At 44.3% G+C, this 17,364-nt stretch overlaps 1 protein-coding gene across 19 annotated transcripts in view; it reads left to right on the forward strand.

The window, feature by feature from the left end:
• Window positions 1-17,364, forward strand: part of ZBTB20 (zinc finger and BTB domain containing 20) — a 633,941-nt gene that overhangs the window by 458,234 nt on the left and 158,343 nt on the right. For 18 of the 19 annotated variants that reach the window (XM_081859693.1, XM_081859688.1, XM_081859680.1 and 15 more), the window contains one exon: window positions 14,195-14,255. The exons of the other annotated variant lie outside the window; for it this stretch is intronic. The gene's annotated coding sequence lies outside the window, so the exon portion shown is untranslated. The remainder of the gene's footprint in view (window positions 1-14,194; window positions 14,256-17,364) is intronic. 19 annotated transcript variants of the gene reach the window in all.

Raw genomic sequence — 17,364 nt, forward strand, 5'->3', positions numbered from 1 at the left:
AAGGTGCTACTGGAAGGAATTTGTTTTGTTTTGAATAAATAACAATTTATTGTTTATATTTCCCCAGCCACTCTGGGTGGCTTCCAACAAAATACTAAAATACAATAGTCCTTCAGATATTAAAAGTTTCCCTAAACAGGGCTGCCTTCAGATGTATCCTAAATGTCTGGTAGTTGTTTTTTCCTTTGACATCTGGTGGGAGGGTGTTCCACAAGGTGAGTGCCACTACCAAGAAGGCCCTCTGCCTGGTTCCCTGTAACTTCACTTCTTGCAGTGAGGGGACCGCCAGAAGGCCCTCGGCGCTGGACCTCAGTGTCCGGGCAGAATGATGGGGGTGGAGACGCTCCTTCAGGTATGAGCTGAGGCCGTTTAGGGCTTTAAAGGTCAGCACCAACACTTTGAAATGTGCTCGGAAACATACTGGGAGCCAATGTAGGTCTTTCAAGACTGGTGTTATGTGGTCTCAGTGGCCGCTCCCAGTCTTCAGTCTAGCTGCCACATTCTGGAGTAGTTGTAGTTTCCGGGTCACCTTCAAAGGTAGGGTGCATTGCAGTAGTCCAAGCGGGAGATAACCAGAGCATGCACCACTCTGGCAAGACAGTCTGTGGGCAGGTATGGTCTCAGCCTGCGTACCAGATGGAGCTGGTAAACAGCCCTGGACACAGAATTGACCTATGCCTCCATGGACAGCTGCGAGTCCAAAATGACTCCCAGGCTTTGCACCTGGTCCTTCAGGGGCATAGTTACCCCATTCAGGACCAGAGAGTCCTCCCTCCCTGCCTGCCTCCTGTCCCCCCAAAACAGTACTTCTGTCTTGTCAGGATTTAACCTCAATCTGTTAGCCGCCATCCATCCTCCAACTGCCTTCAGACACTCACACAGGACCTTCACCGCCTTCACTGGTTCTGATTTGAAAGAATGGGAAAGAGCTGGGTATCATCTGCATACTGATGAACACCCAGCCCAAACCCCCTGATGATTTCTCCCAGCAGCTTCATGTAGATGTTGAAAAGCATGGGGAAGAGGACAGAATCCTGAGAGCCCAGGGGTCTGAACACTCATCCCCCACCACCACTTTCTGAACACGGCCCAGGAGGAAGGAGCGGAACCACTGTATGACAGTGCCCCCAGCTCCCAGCCCCTCAAGATGGTCCAGAAGGACCTTATGGTCGGTGGTATCAAAAGCCGCTGAAGAGATCCAGCAGAACTAGGAAACATCTCTCACCTTTGTCTCTAGCCCACCAGAGATCATCGACCAGCACAACCAAGACCAAATTATCTTGAGGGTACCAAGCTGATGACGGCTGTTGTAGGGAGCCATCTGTTTGCCCAACCAGGTTGGAGACCACTGCTTTTGGGAGCCACATGTTTACCTTGTGATCCTGGTTAAGCAACCTCTTTGCAGTCTTCACCAGGGGAGGACTCTCCTGTATGTGAGTGTCTGAGGGCCCTGCTCCTTCCTGCCACTCACCATCTGGCCTGGGGCAGGGCCTGAAGCCTCATAAAGGACTGCTGGACTCTGCTGCCCAGGAGGACTCTCCTGTATGTGAGTGTCTGAGGGCCCTGCTCCTTCCTGCCACTCACCATCTGGCCTGGGGCGGGGCCTGAAGCCTCATAAAGGACTGCTGGACTCTGCTGCCCGGGAGGACTCTCCTGTATGTGAGTGTCTGAGGGCCCTGCTCCTTCCTGCCACTCACCATCTGGCCTGGGGCGGGGCCTGAGGCCTCACAAGGACTGCTGGACTCTGCTGCCCAGGAGGACTCTCCTGTATGTGAGTGTCTGAGGGCCCTGCTCCTTCCTGCCACTCACCATCTGGCCTGGGGCAGGGCCTGATGGGCCTCACTAGAACAGTTGCTGTTACTGCCGGAGGGGTGCAAAGTGCTTTTAAAATGTTTTAAAATTTTTATTTTGAATTTTTTGTATGTGGCGGGGGGGTGCGGTGGATGTTTATTGGGCCTGGGAATTTGTTTGATTTTATGTTTTTGTAATTTTGTAATTTTTATTGTTTTTTGTTTATATTGTCTTATTTGTGTTTTTTTGTTTGTTTGTTTGTTTCTTAAAGGGGTTATTTTGTTCTTAAGGGGAGGGGTCAGGGCTGCCGGGGAATGGGCCCCAGCCCACAAAATGGCTGGGATATGCTTCACAGGGGGGAATGCACTAGGACAACCGATCTCAGTGATCACGGGTAGGAGGAGGAGTTACGCTAAGACCAGACCATGTCATTACAGAGGAGGCAGGTTTAGTCGTTGTCTGAGGACTATCCCTGCCTCTGGGTCTGGTCCTGACCGGATGAATACTAGAATCAGCAAGGGATACCCACATGACCTGAAAGTGTTGCTGTGCAATGCCAGGTCAATGATTCATAAGACCACTGCCATCCATGACTTGATCATGGATGGAGGACTTGACCTGGCATGTGTAACAGAGACTTGGTTGGATGAAGCAGATGGGCCTGTCCTTGCTGCTGCTTGTCCACCAGGTTTCTCTTACGCACAGCAACCCAGGTCATGTGGGCGGGGAGGGGGGGTTGCAGTGATTCTTAGGAAGTCATTAGTTTGCACCAGGCGTCCTATTGGGAAGACCCAGTTTTCTGAGTGCATGTTCTGGAAGTTGGGCAATAGGGGCAGTACAGGATTCCTTTTGGTGTACCGACCTCCCCGCTGCACCAAGGATTCCCTGCCCGAGCTGCTTCAGGTCGTGGCGGATGTTCTCCTGGAGACACCTAGCTTGGTTGTCCTAGGGGATTTTAACATCCATGCCGACACGACCTTACAAGGGGCCGCTCGGGACTTCGTGGAAAGCATGGCCTCCATGGGGCTGTCCCTGAATAAGTCTGGCCCAACCCATAGCCGCGGACATGCCTTGGACCTGGTGTTTACCTCTACGGATGTTGGTGATCTGACACTAAGTAAAAGCGAAACGAAAGAAGTGCCATGGTCAGATCACTTCCTGGTGCAACTGGACTTCTCCGCGACCCATCCCCTCTGCAGGGAGGTGGGACCGATTCGGATGGTCCGCCCCCGCCACTTAATGGATCCAAATGGTTTCCAGAGAGTGGTTGGGGATGCTTTATCCCATGTTGATGGCCTTTCAGCCGATTCCCTGGTGGCCCGCTGGAATGTGGAGTTAACCAGGGCTATTGACTGTTTGGCTCCGAAGCGCCCTCTCCGATTGCATGAAGCCCGGAGAGCCCCGTGGTTTTCCACGGATCTGAGGGCAATGAAACAATCGTTGAGACGGCTAGAGCGCCGGTGGCGGATAACTCATTCTGAATCTGACCGGACACGGGTTAGAGCTCAACGTCGAGCCTACCAAGTGGCGATAGCGACGGCGAAGAAGACTTTCTTCACCGCCTCTATTGCATCTGCAGAAAACAGCAGCAGGAGACTCTTTCAGGTGGTTCGCAATTTAGCGGAACCACCTGTAACATCGGGGCCCAGTACGGGCCACATGTTCTCCTGCAATGATTTTGCAAATTTTTTTGCAGATAAAATCGCTCAGATTCGGGAAGAAGTAGACTCCACCGTGGGAGCAGGGCCGGGGCGGGAGAGTGCTAGAGTCCTGTCTGGTCAAGTTGTGTGGGATCAATTTCAATCTGTTACCTCCGAGGATGTGGACAGGCTGCTTGGACGAGTGAAGCCAACCACCTGTCTCCTGGATCCTTGCCCATCCTGGCTTATAAAAGCTAGCCGGGAAGGACTGGGCGATGGGCTTCGTGGGGTGGTGAATGCTTCCCTCCGTGAGGGAGCCTTCCCAGACCCGCTGAAAGAGGCGGTTATTAAACCGCTTCTTAAAAAACCATCTTTAGATGGGGCCACGATGGCCAATTATCGCCCAGTCTCAAACCTCCCATTCTTGGGCAAGGTGATTGAGCGAGTGGTTGCTGAACAACTCCAGGCACGCCTGGAAGAAGCGGACCATTTGGATCCCTTCCAGTCGGGATTCAGGCCTCATCATGGGACTGAAACTGCCTTGGTCGCACTGGTTGATGATCTCCGGCGGGCTAGGGACAAAGGTGAGAGCTGTTTCCTAGTTCTGCTGGATCTCTCAGCGGCGTTTGATACCATCGACCATGACATCCTTCTGGACCGTCTTGAGGGGCTGGGCCGCTCACTTGTGGGGTGCCTCAGGGTTCTGTCCTCTCCCCCATGCTTTTCAACATCTACATGCAGCCGCTGGGAGGGATCATCAGGAGGTTTGGGCTGGGTGTTCATCAGTATGCAGATGATACCCAGCTCTACCTCTCTTTTAAATCAGAACCAGTGAAGGCGGTAAAGGTCCTGTGTGAGTGTCTGGAAGCGGTTGGAGGATGGATGGCGGCTAACAGATTGAGGTTGAATCCTGACAAGACAGAAGTACTGTTTTTGGGGGACAGGAGGCGGGCAGGTGTGGAGGATTCCCTGGTCCTGAATGGGGTAACTGTGCCCCTGAAGGACCAGGTGCGCAGCCTGGGAGTCATTTTGGACTCACAGCTGTCCATGGAGGCACAGGTCAAATCTGTATCCAGGGCAGCTGTTTACCAGCTCCATCTGGTACGTAGGCTGAGACCCTATCTGCCTGCGGACTGTCTCGCCAGAGTGGTACATGCTCTGGTTATCTCCCGCTTGGACTACTGCAATGCGCTCTACGTGGGGCTACCTTTGAAGGTGACCCGGAAACTACAACTAATACAGAATGCGGCAGCTAGACTGGTGACTGGGAGCGGCCGCCGAGACCATATATCACCGGTCTTGAAAGACCTACATTGGCTCCCAGTACGTTTCCGAGCACAATTCAAAGTGTTGGTGCTGACCTTTAAAGCCCTAAATGGCCTCGGTCCAGTATATCTGAAGGAGCGTCTCCTCCCCCATCGTTCTGCCCGGACACTGAGGTCTAGCTCCGAGGGCCTTCTGGCGGTTCCCTCACTGCGAGAGGCCAAGTTGCAGGGAACCAGGCAGAGGGCCTTCTAGGTGGTGGCGCCCGCCCTGTGGAATGCCCTCCCATCGGATGTCAAGGCGATGGACAACTACCTGACATTCAGAAGACATCTGAAGGCAGCCCTGTTCAGGGAAGTTTTTAATATGTGACATTTTAGTGTATTTTTTATCTCTGTTGGAAGCCGCCCAGAGTGGCTGGGGAAACCCAGCCAGATGGGCGGGGTACAAATAATAAATTATTATTATTATTATTATTATTCACAATCACAGCAATGCTTCTAATATCTCCTAACGAAGGCCTGAGATTCTGGTGTACATATCTTATATATATTGAGTTTCTCTGTAGCCAGTTCAAAGGCTATGAAGCCTACCCAGCAATTGATACAGTAATAGACTGGCCTCTTTCTTTCTCACCTGGGCTTGGATCGTCACTGCAAGAGATGGCATGATGGTAACTTGAATTCTGTTTTTAGGAGTCATTTATATGAGTCATTTGCTAGGGAAGATAAACTTGATTGCATTTATGTTTCACTCAAACCACTACACTAGGTTCAAATTGTCATATGTACTAATGCTAGGCAGACTTCATTTAATTAATTGTATTTCTTTTTATGCTATCTTTTCTCCAAGAAGCTAAGGGTGATCTTACCCTCATAGCAGTCTTTCAGTGTAGGTTAAGTTGAGAGTTAATGATTTGCCCAGTCTCCCACTGAGATTTATGGCGAAGTCCCAATTTCTAAAGCAAAAGGAATGAAAGGGTAAGTGGTTCTGAACCATCTCCCTGCAGCCTCTCCTCTCAACTCTAGTCCCTAACCCAGGCTCTGAACTGCCTGCAGGGTGGGGGATAAACTCTGGTGTGAGGGGAACTGCAGGAAGTGCCCCTCAGCTTCAGTGCTCCTCTCTCACCTTGCACTTTTGTTATTAAAGCAAGCCCTATCACCTAGTTTATATATTGCATTCAAAAATCTGGGTCAATCACCATACATCTAGTATCTGAGTAGGGATTTGAATCTGGGTCTCCCTAGACTAAACCTAACTCTGCATATGTTACACTAAACCAGTGACCTACCCGTTATTAAATGACTGAACCATTGTAGTTTGCAGTTTCCAATGGAAAGAACATTGGCTTTTTAACTGTGTTTGTGGGGACTGAGGAGGTCTTCAGTGAAAAGATCATTAATTGTATACAGTACAAGTTTCCAAGCAAGACAATTTACCCAAGAATATCATTCTTTTTTGTGATGCACAGTGGTGAATGCTTTCTGGTCTATTCATGGGGAGCCATGATGAGGTACCGCAGGACTCACCAGAGTTCCGTATTAACCAAGTGTACTCTTTAGAACACCATTTTGAATCCTTTGCAACATGCAGTAGTTTGGAAACTTGTGAAATAGATGAGGCTGCATGAATACTGTCCACACTCATTAAGGAGAAGCAAGCCCCATTAAACACAATAGGCCTTAATTCTGAGTAAACATCCATATATTTTTTTTTATTTAAAAGCAATATACTTTCAGTAACATAAGTATTTTAACCCTTCTGTGTTCCCTTATAAAGGGACGCAAAAAGAAAATCCAGTCTGCAAGTGACTGCAGATTTCCAAATTGGCCTTTTGGGAGAGCCACAGTGATTCTAATTCCAAAATGGAATCAAGGTTAATGGAGAAAGTGTTGAATGCAACTTTAAAATCAAAGCTATGTTTAAAGATATCATCAAAGGCTTATAAAACATGGCTGCCTTTTTATAAACTCCAAGCCCTGCAGATATGGTGCCCCTAACAGAGCAGGGAGAGAAAAGATCAAAGCAGAAACTATCATTTAAGTCTGTTTAGGCGAGAAATTATATCTAGAATCAGTCTGTGAAGACATATGTTGATATTGAGACTTTCACAGCACTAACATTATTTACTAAAATGTGTAGGCTCTGATATGGTACAAACAATTCTATCTCACTAGGGGAAAAGGAAGAGGGCATTCACTTCGGAAAATGAAAATGAAGGGCAGCGTTGACTGGCTACTAGCAGAATGAGATTAACACATCCACATAGAAGTATTGTTCTTGTTACTGAAATAACAGTCACTGGTTTCTGTGAATGTGTGCTCTAAAACAGGATTTTTAGAATTCTTTGCTCTAATATCACCAACTGACACAGTGGATATTCTTTACTTGAGTTTGCTAGAATGTTCCTTCAAAATACACCAAGATCTTGTCCTGTCTTCTCACAGTGGTGTATTGTTGTTGTTTTTTAATGGAAAGCAAAAGTTAGAATTCATTGCTGTCATTCATAAGACTTTTTAGGGATCCCTGAAGTAGTGGGTTGTGGGGGGGGCAGGTTGGGGCACAACTTTATTGAATAACAGAGCTATAAACATAAACATCCAGCTGCTGGCTCAGGGACTTATTCCATGAGTATTAATATATGATAAGGTCTCTCACACAAGTTTAGCCCTCAGTGACTGCAATGTTAAGTGATGATACCCATCACAGTTCAAAAGGTGCAACAGGCAGACCTTTCAACTTAAAAAACAAGAGTTTGCATTATGATGGTTCTGCTCCTACTAGGAAGACTGCCTTCAGAAGGTGGTTGTTATTCAGCATTATTCAGCTTTGTGGGTTCTCCAGAATGGGGTTCTACATGGGTTGGTTATGTCCCCCATGCTGTTTAATATCTGCAGAAGTCACTGAGTGGGGTCATAGTGTTTTGGAATGTGTTGTCATCAGTATACTGACAACACACAGCTCTAGTTGTCCTTTTCATTTTCTGCAGGTGAGGGAGTGAATCAGTGCTTGGTTGTGATAATGGACTGGATGAGGGCTGATAAACAGAAGCTTATTCCAGACAGGACTGAGATGCTGTTGGTGGGTGGTTCTTCTGACCAGCTGAGTGGTGTAATCACACCCCTTCTGAAGGAGAGGGTTCATGGTTTGGGTGTTTTCTTTCATCCTTTGCTGTTGAGGTACAAGTGGCTTCAGCGGTGTGATGTGCCTTTCATCAGTTTAACTACAAGATAACTCAACTACAGTAATCTGTGCTCTGGTAACCTCAAGGCTGAAAATGAATGTTGCATAAAAGTCCAGAACACCACATTCGCTGTGCGTTACAAAGTAAGTTTCTCTAGAGCATCAGTCTTGTGCAGTGTCATGTTTACTGTACAAACAAATCAGCTACACTTAGTACTTTGGCCAGCCAGCAGTCAATATGGCTTGGCTTGATAAACTAGCACACAAAAGTAGATGTTGTCCCATGTTACCAAGCCGAGCCACCAATTACACACTATGCTGTAACAGGCATAAACTGGTAGCAAAGGAACAAATGCTGCCAGAATCTTCACATCCTTGACAGATTGTTCAAATGTTACATAGAAATGAGGAATGTAACAGCACAAGTAAGAAATGTGAGGTTTTAGTGAGTGCCATCCAGAGTACCGGAAGATTGCTATGCTAAAACAAGTTGTGTATCATTTATTTTACTGTCATTTATAAGCAGGGATGAGAATTAAATTTCTAGAGCCATTTTTTTTTTAAAAAAGCTTTCTCTATGTGTCTGTATCCCCCAAAAGAACTGTAGCTGGAGTCAGTCTGAGCCTCAACCTCCCAGGCCAGGTGGGAAAAGGCCTGCAAGGCAGGGAGCAGGTATTCCAGGACTCACAGCTGAGATGATGATATTTCTCCAGCCCTCTAATAAAACACAAATACACAACCCTGTGTGTTGGGTCTGCAGCAGAGCAAATACTAGTCGGAAGCTAAGTAAGGCTGAGAACTGGCATCAATTAGAACCAATATTATTTAGCATAAAAAGTATATATTTTTTACATTTAAGAGTGTAGCTCTTAAGGCTTTACTGAAATATATACTGTAGATGCAATGGAACAATCTCTGAATATGTCTTCTGAATGGATGGCTCTAGAACAAGACAATTTTTATTTGGCATTTTCTCACTTGGTCACTTTCCTGTAGTCTATATAGGGCACATCAGTATTGCAAATTTTATTTATTCTTTCCAGAATGTACTTTAAATTCATTAGCTATCTTTATAATAGTTATAGATGAAGCAGCACTTTCATTCTGAGTCCTCTGTCTACAGTGGTTTGTAACCTCTGAAACAATGACCTTTTTGGCTGAAAATTCTCATTTGTGTTTTAAGCTCAAAGTGAGTATTGTTTTGGAAAGTCTGAAAAAAGAAATCCATTAATCCATTTATGAGGACTAGACATTACAATAAGTTGTACGTGCAGTTATATTTGATGACCTACATAGTCCAATAAAAGCACATTATTATTTTTCCCTGGTTTTAAAAGAAATATCAAGGACATTTTTCTATTTACATTTTCAAATTTCCTCAGCCTTCACTTCTTGCTTTTGCTAAAAAAAAACAACTGAGGGAGTGTACTGATGCAGAACCTGGTTGCTTTCAGTATGACTTAAAAAAATTTCTGATGTAGTAACACTTAAGAAATACCTCACAAGCGGCAATATGATGTAACTATTAAAAGAATACTCTTGTCTAAAATGGTGGCTGTGTGTTAAAATCCAATGATAATTGTGAAATGTTGAAGATGCAATCTTCAATACTAAGTTTTTCAACATGTTGCATATCATTGAGAAATAGGTTCCATTTGACAAATCTCAGCCAATTGCTCCTATTGTAGAGCCCCATGTGTTCCGATTCATACATGGAAGTCCTGAATGAGTGACCTAATGAATGCATGCATTTATCTGTAAGCCGCCTTGAGTCCTTGTCAGGTGCATGTGCCAGGATTTTCTTGATGATTTACATTGCAATTCTGTACATGCCTACTCAGAAGCAGGAGTGACTGGCATGGTGAAGCGGTGCTATGCTACCACCCTCCCAACTTCAGTGTCACTGTCGCTTACAAGACCAGGGAGGGGCAGGCTGACATTGAGGTCGAGTCTGTGTGGCGAGTCAGCACCCACCATGGCTCACACTCCAGTAAGCAGCAGGAACACCACTGTCAGAAGGGTGGCATTCCCTTCACCCCTGCTCAGAGGTGAATCCCATTGAGTTCAATATGACTTACTCTTAGGTACATAAGTATAGGACTGCACTTTAAAAGTGACTGAAAGGAAGACCCAACTTTAGTTACTGGCATCTTCAGGTCGGGCTGGAAAAGACTCCCATATAAAACTGACAGAGCCACTGTCATTCAGTGTAGACAATATTAAGCTAGATGGGCCAATGGCTTATTCACTATACGGTAGCTTCCTTTGTCTCAGGAAGTATTGGAGCAGATTGTTATGATTTAAACATTTTTAATATGTGAATAAAATATATGCTCTGTTCTGTATTTCTGTTTACATAAGCATGATAAATTTCTCTTCCATCCACAACCCACACACTTGATTGGTTCTTTTGTTTGCAGTAAACACACTGAATTCAGTATAGATTCTTTTCATCAGTGCGAACGAAGCCAGTGTGGAATCTATTGTGTAAACTTTGACCCCAAATTTCTATGACTTCTGCACAACTGGAGGGGGAGAGATAACATTGCATTGACCTAGCTTTTTACGTTTAATTATACATATTGGGTTAAAAGCTCTAAAAGTTGTTAATGTTTTAAGTCTTAGCTACTTTTGCAATTGAAAGATCTCTCCACCCCCCAATGATTATTTTCTGTTGTAATCAAAAGGACATTAACATGGACAGGAAATTAATCTAGCACTCTAGAGATTAATATTAATCTGGTAATGTACTGTCCTCATGATTTCAGGAATCTGTTCTCTTATGGTGCATTATGGCAGTGTATTTATAAACTATCTAGGTAAAGGTTCCTTATATTTAAAATATGTTCTTATACCTCATTTCATTTCATTTTAGCTTTCTAGAAGAAAGAAAGGTGTTCGCTTTCTTTCAAATGATGTTGCATGTACAGTTAATTCTGTGTTCAGTTTAACATATTGGAAAGGGTTACAATTTGTGGGAAAAAACTTTATGTTATATTTTTCTATAACATGCCTCTTTCTGCTGCTCTGAATTCTAGTTCTTCCAAATCTATGTGTAAACTAGGTTTCATGAAGTTGTGTGGCTGCAGCTTACAGTATACTGTATAGCAGTTGTGGCCAGTAGTGTTTCTCTGCATGTATACTTTGGTATGGAATCTTGCTATTTTGGTCTTGGAGGATAGGGCATACAGCAAAAATGAAGGCTTGCCGTGTCCTTTGTGGGTGGTGCCATTTGTTGCCTGGTGCAGCGTGCAGCAGGCAGCAGGCCGGGAACCTGGAAACAGAGGAGGAGGGTCGCTACATGTGGCCAGAAGGTAAAGCGAGCTCCCCGCTTCCAACCGCACGTTTCCTGGAACAAAATTGGCTGCTAATCCAGCCAATCAGGAGAGCGCCAGGAGGTTGGTCAGGGGCGGAGGCCTGGTGGCAGCCAAGACCACCTTCCCGCTTTAAAGTGGAACAGCACTCTGCTTCTTGCCTGTGTGGAGCAGATCAATGTTGGATCACCACCCGCACACACACATTGTTATCTTTCAGCCCACAGGTGATAGGGCTCAACAGTGTGAGGACATTGCTATGGAATTCTTGGCCATCATATTTTGGGGCCAGGGAAGATTTTTTCCTGCAGTCTAATTGGCCTGTTTGCAGGATTTCACCTGCCTCTTAGCAGACATCACAACTTTGGGAGATAAAGCATTGGGTGGTATTCTTTAACATCAGGTTAGCCCGTTAAAAAGGTCCAGGAAGGAGAATTGCTGTCCAGGAGCCCACATGGGGGCCAATGAGCCATAGCATACCTTCCAAGAGGCGGTGCTGGCAGGAATGACACACTTGAGCCATGTCAAGGGGCGGTCTTCATGGCAGGGCCAACCCATCCCAGGCAGGCTGCACACCTTATGTGCCTGGGGCAAGCAATATGTGATGCCATCTTACTGTGGGTGTGATGTCAAGTCAAAATTTCATGGGGTTCTGTAGCTGCACCTTATGGGGGGGTGGGGACACCAAGGCAGGACTTATGGAATATTGTAGCATTTAGTTTGGGCTTTTTGAAATTCCTTGCTGTTTTTATATTCAGCAGTTTTACATGCAGTAGTCATGAGTACTTTGGGGTTATACAGTTCTAAAACAACATCACAGACACCTTGAATTTAGACATTATGTTTTGGTTTACAAAGACTCAGGTGTTGGCTTGAATGAAAAAGCAGGGTCTGCATTTTTTAAAAAGTATAGTGTTTTGGTATCCGGACTGCTGTGTAATGAAGCGACCAACAGGAAAGGAAAGTGTAAAATTCAAACTCAGGAACATGCATGGAAGCTACTGATTATCTTTTATGTCTGAATGGGAAATATGCTATTGGTGCTCAAAGAGATTAGTGTGAGTATAGTGTTTAAGAATAAAATGAGGCGGGGTTGGAGAGCTTCTGTAAAAATGCTTCTTTAAAAAAAATCCAGAGAGGCAATTTTCATCATGCCTTCATTGTCCCCAGAAGCATCTGCTTGGCCACTGTTGGAAAACGGATGCTGGACTGGGTAGACTGGTCCGATCCAGCAAATCAGTTCTTACGCTGTTGAAATATAACAGCCAGATATTTGCCATAATTTAATGTAACTTTCAACAAAAATATGGAAATCAGCTAGCACAGAATCCAGCTATGTTTGCTGTGTCCTCCATCTTTAGACTGTGCTAAATGTAGACCTTTTGACTTCAACATCAAGTGGGCTTTTTCTCTTTTTCTTCCCATCTCCTTTTGCTTGGCATTCAGTCTCATAAAGAGTTCAAAAGCTTGCCCAATATTCTGAGACATTTGGGTTGGTTCTAATAAAAGTGTTACCAAATGTTGAGCTTGCAAGAGGTAGCACTGCAGGAATCTGTTCTTTCGCTCTTTAACAAAGCGCTTCAGAATGATATGTGTGAACTAGGCTACTGCTTTGCTCTGCAATCCACAACTAGAAACAACATAATTGTTCATGAGTGAGCACCCATCCTGCCATGAAAAGCAGTTCACTGGAAACGTATGAGCAGACCAGCTGGCTGGGACATCTCCAACCTCCTGTTTGAAATGGAGCTTTTCCTAGTTGCGAGCCTGCTGCAGCTCTTCACAAAGTAAAGATTGTCTGGCAAGGAGTGACAGCATTTAAAATAAGAGCCTTTTGCTCTCCCTGCAGACAGGTCTGTGAATAAGAAAGCATCCCAACTTGGGGTGATTATTACTCATGAGTAATCCCAAAGAGAAAAGGCTTAACGTGAAGCCTTACCCAGATATGATTGATGGGAAGGATTGCAGGATACAGTTTCAAATGTCAGGCTGAAACCCTTTACATTTGTAAATCAATTAATGAGGCTTGGCTTGTATTGATAATAATGACTTGTAATACATTTTCCCTTTGTATTTGTTCTCATGGCCTTACCTAACACTGAAGGTGAAACAACATATCAGTAGCTCTCTGAGGCATTTTTATTCTCTTACTTGACTTGAGATACATCACGGTCATTCACTTCCTTCTGTTTCTCGCTGTTGCTCCCCACCTCAACTAGATTGACCGAGCATAAATATTTTCCACTTCGCTTTACTTACTTATTTACTATTTTAAAAAGCATAATAGAGCACCGTCTCTGAGCAGGAAGCCTGAAAAAAATATTAAGAGGTACATGTGTTTTAATGACCTTGTATGGAGAGTCTAGATGTGGAAACAAAAAAGGGGATTATGGTCTGAATGATTGGGCAGACTGTGCATCAGGAGTGTGAAGGAAACAGAGCATTGTTTGGGCATCAGTTTCTTGAGCCAAGCCTTTGTTGCAGGTTTCATAATAAGGTAGCTTCTCATAATTAAATCTGGAGAAAGTAACAAATGTGAATAGAATGTGTTTAAGAGATAGCTTTATTGGAGCCTCCCCCCACCTCCATTTTAGACATTTGTAGCCTTCAGTAAGGTTGTAGATAGATACTGAAGAAAACAGCCCAACCCTTTTCTTATCGTGTACTGGAGATGACAGGCTGCAGAAACCCAATGGCATTTTATAAAGCATCGCAACAAGAACTGGGACTTGCCAGGTTCCATTTATCTAGCCAAGAATATAATTCTGTGATCTATCCCAAGGAGATTTTCAACAGAGTCTTACACTTACTGTCTGAATTAATGATACTGCTTTTTTTCCTTAGCCGTGACAAAAGCCACTCTGCACTTTTATACATTATGTTAAAGTTTTTTTGTTGTGAACATACTCTATAAAAGCCCTTTCTGCTTCATCATTTTGACAAGCCAATTCCACTAAATCTTCCATGATCATCATGTTCTCTTTTTAACTTTTTCAATTCCAGAAAACAGCAAACATTTCTGAGTTACAAAGCACCAAACAGCTACAGACTCACTTGCTATAAGGTAAGTCATCTGTGTAGAAGTCTGTAACAAAAAAATGTAAAACCAAGTGCATTTCCAGTTATCAGCTGTACACTTAGCTTTGACAATTATGAAGAATCCATGTCTGTTCAATGGGACTTGTCTCCTTGGCCTGGTAGGCACACTTTGAAAATAACATATTATGAAACTGTTAACCTTAATAACTTTGGATCCCTCAAATTGTTTCCTCTGTTGAATTTACCTCTCCGAAGAGTTGTAGACTAAAAATGCCTGTGTCATAAATTACTTTTCAGGTGTTTGGTTTTCTTACTGTTTTCTTGGCCCTTTTACTTATAAATTACAAGGCCGAAAGCGGCATCTCACAAAATACATTTTTTAGGATGATCAGCCTTAACTCTTGCTATAGCAAAAAGAACTTTTTCTGAGTTGATAGCAACATTAATAAGATTCCAGCCTTGCTTGAATGTTTCCAAGTGAAATGTCAGCTGACAGATAACCTTTGTATTTTCCGCTAACATGTTTTTCCATAATGCAGTTAAGTCCCCTTGTTTTAGCAAGCAAGGATGTCACGTATGACCACCGCAGTGTTTGATTTTTATGTAGTAACCAATCAGTTATCAGATGCCAATTTAGGGGAGCTCGATTGGTTTGCCTGCACTGGGTGCCGAGCCAACAGGGGGCCACAGGGGGTACAGCAACAATGACAAACAACAGAAGTCGAGAGGTGGCAAGGTGCCAAATTTTGGCATTGCACAGGGCACTGCTGAAAATTTTAAACCCCAAAGTCTGCCACTGCAGACATGATAGACAAGGCAGTGGATGCATGAGACTTATGGGCTCTCAGCATAGTGGAACCACTGGTGCCATCACTGGTCCAGTCTGTCCCCCGCACCAGGTCCTCCTGCTGTCAGCCTTACTGCTCTTGCTGCCATCAGAGCCCTTACATAGCACAGCTGATTGCTGCCACTACCACACTAATCACTTGCTTTATCCCACATCCTATCAGACAAGCTTTACCTGGCAGGTGTGAGCAACAGTGCTTAAGGGATCTGAGGCAGTTTTTAAGTAGCCAAAATGGCTGAAGATCAACAGGCTTGGAAGAAACACATGATTTTTAAAAAAAACACCTGGAGGACAGTGGCAAATGGGTGAGCATCATGGAGGACAGAGCATGCTCAGTGGCTTTGGAATGCTGGGTGACTGTTTTCATGGCTGAGATAGAAAACCAGGAAGGAGGGGAAATGCAAGAGGGCATAACTGGCAGTAGGCAACACAGCAACATTTTCTTATGGACCTTACTTGTGATTTGAATACTGGTTGCTGGGTAGCAAAAATGGGACAAGAATGTTGCCCTCGTGCCTTGCTTGTGGACTTTTCAAGATGCATCTGTTTGACCATGATGAGAAGGAGTGTGATAGCTGGATTACAGTATTTGATCTGATCAACAAGCTCTCTTTCTGTGTATAGAAAGTTGACCTAGAGAAGAGGTGTGCCCTTCAAATGATGTGTTTTAGAGATACGTTTTCCCAGTTCTGCATCTCTACTCAGATGTGTGTCTAGGCAGTAACTTTTCCCCCATGACTTTCTTAATATTACAGTGTTTTATATTGCTGCCATACCGCATTCACAAGTGCTTCCACTTGTGAATAGACTTTTGTGATATCTGGGTCGGTTGCTTACCAGGCAGCATGGAATTCAAAGCAGTTACTTTCTAATGCAGAAAGCATAAGAAGAGATAGACAACTGGTTGCTGATGATACCAAAAAATGAGCATCACATATAGTAGGAATAATTTTAAATTACAGAATAGCAAATCACATTTGTGAGTAAGTGTTAAGGAAAAAATGAGGAAAGAGGTACACTAGACAATTATGCAGTTGCAAACACAGGCATGTGCCATAGCCATGCTAATATTTTGGAGTACTGATCTATGCACATTTAGACATTTCCATACCCTGAATAAGTTTCCTTGGGGGGCAGAGAGGAAAGGGAAGGTTTTGTCCATATATACCAGAGATGAGAAGTCATTTGCAACACAAGGAGCACATTTCCCCATAGACAATTTTCTAGGTGTAAAGGAACAGACTTGACAAGACAACAATCTGGGATAAAAATTAGCCACAACTTCAGGCTTCGAATGTAATTCCATTCCAGCCTTCCGCTAGAGGGCTGAAATTTTGAACAGCGCCATGCCAAGGATTCTGGCCACCCCCAAGGTGCTAATCTATGTAGGTGGCCATCCCTGGGCCACTGCTGGAAGCTCTGTGGCCAGCTGCAGGGATGTAACTCCTGGCTGCCCTGGGAATTGAGGGCAGTCTGCAAGGGCCTGCAACCACTGCCCACCCAGAGCAGGGAAAGTGGTTGTTATCACGTTCCAGCCCAGCAAAAACGCTTGGGTTTGAAGCAAGGGGAAGGGTGTGGCTTGGGGCAAGTTCCAAGGGATATATAGAGAGGCTTAGAGTTGTGGCTCCAGGCAGGCTTGTGGGTTGCCTTCTGAGTGAGGACTGCTCTGTGATTAAGCCAGGTCTGTGCTTTCTTAACAGGGAACCATATGTTGTACCATATGTTGAATCTCTTCAAATGTAAATGGCAAATGATATAAGACAACCTGCAAAGTAATACTTTGGAATTTTCTACCCATAAAAATGAAATACCTGCTTCTGTGAAAAAGGGCTCCAAATGTACAGTGCTGCTGTTTAGTTAGGCAGAAATATCTGCAGAAATAATTGAGGAGGTTTTATACATCTCTCCCCCAATGTGGGCATTTTCATCATTTGAAATACAGGATTTCTATTGAATTCACGAGCTTTGCAACAAATACCTTTGTTACCATATAGCTTACTTATAAAAATAAAAAAGGAGCCTGAATGGGGTGAAAAGTGAGTGAAGGCCATCTATACAGCATTTACTTTTCAGAAATAAAACAGCTTATTGATTTGGAGAAACAAAGATCTAGTTAGTTCACTGCTTCAGCTTCTGCTCAGTTTATTTCCCTTGTTTAAAACAGCAGAAGCACTGACTGCACACTCAGGCCATTACTTTCACTGGGTTGTTAAGGTTTTCTTAATGCTGACTTTCTCTTCTGTAGCACCACAGAAAATATCCTCCTAGCTTCTAATCACTGTAATAA

This window comes from Podarcis erhardii (assembly GCF_964252035.2).
Source record: "Podarcis erhardii genome assembly, chromosome: 4".
Taxonomy (NCBI): domain Eukaryota; kingdom Metazoa; phylum Chordata; class Lepidosauria; order Squamata; family Lacertidae; genus Podarcis; species Podarcis erhardii.